General features: G+C 43.5%; 1 protein-coding gene across 1 annotated transcript in view; it reads left to right on the forward strand.

The window, feature by feature from the left end:
- The window catches only part of LOC110450112 (potassium voltage-gated channel protein Shaw-like), a 37,294-nt gene that overhangs the window by 979 nt on the left and 30,982 nt on the right, over positions 1–5,333 (forward strand). The window lies entirely within an intron of this gene.

Here is a 5,333-nt window from a genome sequence, read left to right on the forward strand (position 1 = left end):
GGGGGGTCGCCTTGGTGAAAGGAAGTGCGCTATCCACTGTACCACCCGAATACCCTGTAACTATAGTAATACTAGCATACATGTACATACATGTACATATACCTACCGTAAACTCCATATGACGATGCCAAGGGTGTTGCTCTAGTAATGAGAAAGATATGCTACTCATATAATTTTCATTTGCAATATTTTACAACAATTATGAAACTAGTAATAAACTGATATTCATCATTCTTGCCTGACCGGATGGAAGTGCGCAAGGGGTATTAATAGTGGTGGAAACTGAAGTACCCGGGCAGGTGAACGCCTTACCTTTTCACGTCCGATCTTAGACTCGAATCATGGCCGTCTTGTATGTTGAAAGGCGTATGGTAAAAGGCGTATGGTGAAATGCGTATGGTAAAAGACGTATGGTGAAAGGCGTATGGTAAAAAGCGTATGGTGAAAGACGTATGGTGACATGCGTATGGTAAAAGACGTATGGTGAAATGCGTATGGTGAAAGGCGTATGGTAAAAGGCGTATGGTTAAAGGCGTATGGTGAAATGCGTATGGTGAAAGGCGTATGGTGAAAGGCGTATGGTGAAATGCGTATGGTGAAAGGCGTATGGTGAAAGGCGTATGGTGAAATGCGTATGGTAAAAGGCGTATGGTAAAAGACGTATGGTGAAAGGCGTATGGTGAAAGGCGTATGGTGAAATGCGTATGGTGAAAGGCGTATGGTGAAAGGCGTATGGTGAAATGCGTATGGCAAAAGGCGTATGGTGAAAGGCGTATGGTGAAATGCGTATGGTAACTAAACATCAACGCGAAAAGGACACGTTATTTTTTCAAATTTAAACAGACTTTTCTTATACATGATAAGGATTTACTACATTAACTTCACCATTAATATTTAAAGGATTAAGTTTGTAGAAAAGGTAAAGTCCAATGGTTTTCATGAAAACATATAACAGGTTCATACGGTCGTTTCTGTTTTTTCCCTGTTTTCTTGTGTTTTTGTGTCTCTGTGACGATTCCCATGAGCCCTCGACGAGCACTGGGGCTACCCCTCACGAACACCTATCAATAACCATTCTCACAATATATATGAACAACATAACAATCATCTAAACTCATGTGATATTCCCATGAATGCTCAGAAAAGTCTTTTGAACAATGTGACAAGAACCATAAATAATATAACAATCACCATGAACGATGTGAAAATCATCATGAACAATGCGACAATCATCATGAACAATGTGACAATCACCATGAACAATATGACATTCGCCATGAACGATGTGACAATCACCATGAACAATGTGACAATCACTATAAATAATATGACAATCACCATGTACGATGTGACAATCACAATGAACAATGTGACAATCACCATGAACAATGTGACAATCAACATGAACGATGTGACAAACGCCATGAACAATGTGACAATCACCATGTACGATGTGACAATCACCATGAACAATGTGACAATCACCATGTACGATGTGACAATTACAATGAACGATATAACAATCAGTATGAACAATGTGACAATCAGCATGAACAATGTGACAATCACAATGAACAATGTGACAATTACAATAAATAATGTGACAAACACCATGAACAATCTTATAATCGCAATAACCAATGTGACAATCACAATTAACAATGTGACAATCACCATGAACAATGTGACAATCACCATGTACGATGTGACAATCACCATGAACAATCTTATAATCGCAATGAACAATGTGACAATCACCATGAACAATGTGACAATCACCATGTACGATGTGACAATCACAATGAACGATGTAACAATCAGTATGAACAATGTGACAATCAGCATGAACAATGTGACAATTACCATAAATAATGTGACAAACACCATGAACAATCTTATAATCACAATGAACAATGTGACAATCACAATTAACAATGTGACAATCACAATGGAAGATGTGATAAACACAATGAGCAATGCGACAGTCCTTATGAACATTGCTACAATTCTATTCTTTTCAACACAATAACAAATTCAATGGACATCGTTAGAATCCTTTTGGACATTGATAAATCCTTATGAACACAATAACAAACCGATGAGCACATTGACGGATCGCATGAGCACTGTGTCTATCCCCGTGAACGTTGTGACAATATCCGTGGGCAATGCTACTACCCCTGTGACATGACACTTGTTGTAAACTACGCGACGGTTAGGCACTCGTGTCTGATTATAACCACATCAAAGTGCATGCTAATGCATTTTTAATCAAAGATCCATGATTTAAATATTACACGTACAACTGCATACATTAAAAATAGAACACTGTAAAAAAAGGTACGATGAGGGAGTTTTGTTTTATATATATTGTTTAAATCCTTTATATTTAATAATATTAGCGATCTCCCCCGCATGTATCTCTTATTTCACATACACATATATAACATTTGATACAGACGATAAATACTTCACCAATAGTTGCATCGAAATAAAACAATCTTACAATTATTTAAAATCTTTGTCAGAGAACTGACGCACCATTGAAAGGCAAAGACTTCATTGTCAAACGCCCTGGACTTCATTGTCAAACGCCCTAGACTTCACTGTCAAACGCCCTAGACTTCACTGTCCAACGCCCTAGACTTCACTGTCAAACGCGCTAGCCTTCACTGTAAAACGCCCTAGACTTCGCTGTCAAACGCCTTAGACTTCATTGTCAAACGCCATAGACTTCACTGTCAAACACCCTAGACTTCACTGCCAGACACCCTAGACTTCACTGTCAACCGCCAAGACTTCACTGTCAAACGCCCTAGACCTCACTGTCAAACACCCTAGACTTCACTGTAAAACGCCCTAGACTTCGCTGTCAAACGCCCTAGACTTCACTGAACATGCCCTAGCCTTCACTGTCAAACGCCCTAGACTTAACTGTCAAACGCCCTAGACTTCACTGACAAACGCCCTAGACTTCACTGTCAAACACCCTAGACTTCACTGTCAGACACCCTAGACTTCACTGTCAAACGCGCTAGACTTCACTGTAAAACGCCCTAGACTTCACTGTCAAACGCCCTAGACTTCACTGAACACGCCCTAGACTTCAGTGTCAAACGCCCTAGACTTCACTGTCAGACCCCCTAGACTTCACTGTCAAACGCGCTACACTTCACTGTAAAACGCCCTAGACTTCACTGTCAAACGCCTTCATTATAAAACGCCCTGGACTTCATTGTCAAGCGCACTAGACTTCACTGTCAAACGCCCTAGACCTCACTGTCAAACGCCCTAGACTTCACTGAACACGCCCTAGACTTCACTGCCAAACGCCATAGCCTTCACTGAACACGCCCTAGACTTCACTGCCAAACGCCATAGCCTTCACTGAACACGCCCTAGACTTCACTGTCAAACGCTCTATACTTCGCTGAAAACGCCCTAGACATCATTGTCATACGCCTGAAACTTCACGGTCAAACTCCCTAGACTTCACTGTCAAACCCCCTAGGCTTCACTGTCAAACGCCCTAGGCTTCACTGTCAAACGCCCTAGGCTTCACTGTCAAACACCCTAGACTTCACTGAAAACGCCCTAAACTTCACTGTCAAACGCCCTAGACTTCCCTGTCAAACGCCCTAGACTTCACTGAAAACGCCCTAGACTTCACTGTCAAACACCCTAGCCTTCACTGTCAGACACCCTAGACTTCACTGTCAACCGCGCTAGACTTCACTGTAAAACGCCCTAGACTTCGCTGTCAAACGCCCTAGACTTCTCTGTCAAACTCCCTAGACTTCACTGAACATGCCCTAGACTTCACTGTCAAACGCCCTGACTTCACTGTCAAACGCCCTAGACTTCATTGAACACGCCCTAGACTTCACTGTCAAACGCTCTATACTTCGCTGAAAACGCCCTAGACATCATTGTCAAACGCCTTAGACTTCACTGTCAAACACCCTAGACTTCGCTGTCAAACACCCTAGGCTTCACTGTCAAACGCCCTAGGCTTCACTGTCAAACGCCCTAGGCTTCACTGTCAAACGCCCTAGACTTCGCTGTCAAACGCCCTAGACTTCTCTGTCAAACGCCCTAGACTTCACTGTCCAACGCCCTAGACTTCACTGTCAAACGCCTTAGACTTCACTGTCAAACGCCCTAGACCTCACTGTCAAACACCCTAGACTTCACTGAAAACGCCATAGACTTCACTGTCAAACGCCCTAGACCTCACTGTCAAACACCCTAGACTTCACTGAAAACGCCCTAAACTTCACTGTCAAACGCCCTAGACTTCCCTGTCAAACGCCCTAGACTTCCCTGTCAAACGCCCTAGATTTCAATGTCAAACGCCCTAGACTTCGCTGTCAAACACCCTAGACTTCACTGTAAAACACCCTAGACTTCACTGTCAAACGCCAAGACTTCACTGTCAAACGCCCTAGACTTCTCTGAACACGCCCTAGATTTCAGTGTCAAACGCCCTAGACTTCACTGTCAACCGCCCTAGACTTCACTGTCAAACGCCCTGACTTCACTGTCAAACGCCCTAGACTTCCCTGTCAAACGCCCTAGACTTCACTGAACACGCCCTAGACTTTACTGTCAAACGCTCTATACTTCACTGAAAACGCCCTAGACATCATTGTCATACGCCTGAAACTTCACGGTCAAACTCCCTAGACTTCACTGTCAAACCCCCTAGACTTCACTGACAAACGCCCTAGACTTCACTGTCAAACCCCCTAGGCTTCACTGTCAAACGCCCTAGGCTTCACTGTCAAACGCCCTAGGCTTCACTGTCAAACGCCCTAGGCTTCACTGTCAAACGCCCTAGGCTTCACTGTCAAACACCCTAGACTTCACTGAAAACGCCTTAGACTTCAATGTCAAACGCCTTAGACTTCACTGTCAAACGCCCTAGACATCACTTCAAACGCCTAAGACTTCTCTGTCAAACGCCTTAAACTTCAATGTCGAACGAACGCCCTAGACTTCTTCACCTTCAAACGCCTAAGTTCACTGTCAAACGCCCTAGACTTCACGGGGAAACGCCCTAGACTTCACTGTCAAACGCCCTAGACTTCACTGAACATGCCCTAGACTTCACTGTCAAACGCCCTAGATTTCAATGTCAAACGCCCTAGACTTCACTGTCAAACACCCTAGACTTCACTGAAAACGCCTTAGACTTCAATGTCAAACGCCTTAGACTTCACTGTCAAACACCTTAGACTTCAACGTCAAACGCCAAGACTTCACTGTCAAACGCCCTAGACTTCACTGTCAAACGCCCTAGACTTCACTGTCAAACGCCCTAGACTTCACTG

This window comes from Mizuhopecten yessoensis, unplaced genomic scaffold, assembly GCF_002113885.1.
Source record: "Mizuhopecten yessoensis strain PY_sf001 unplaced genomic scaffold, ASM211388v2 scaffold4999.1, whole genome shotgun sequence".
NCBI lineage: Eukaryota > Metazoa > Mollusca > Bivalvia > Pectinida > Pectinidae > Mizuhopecten > Mizuhopecten yessoensis.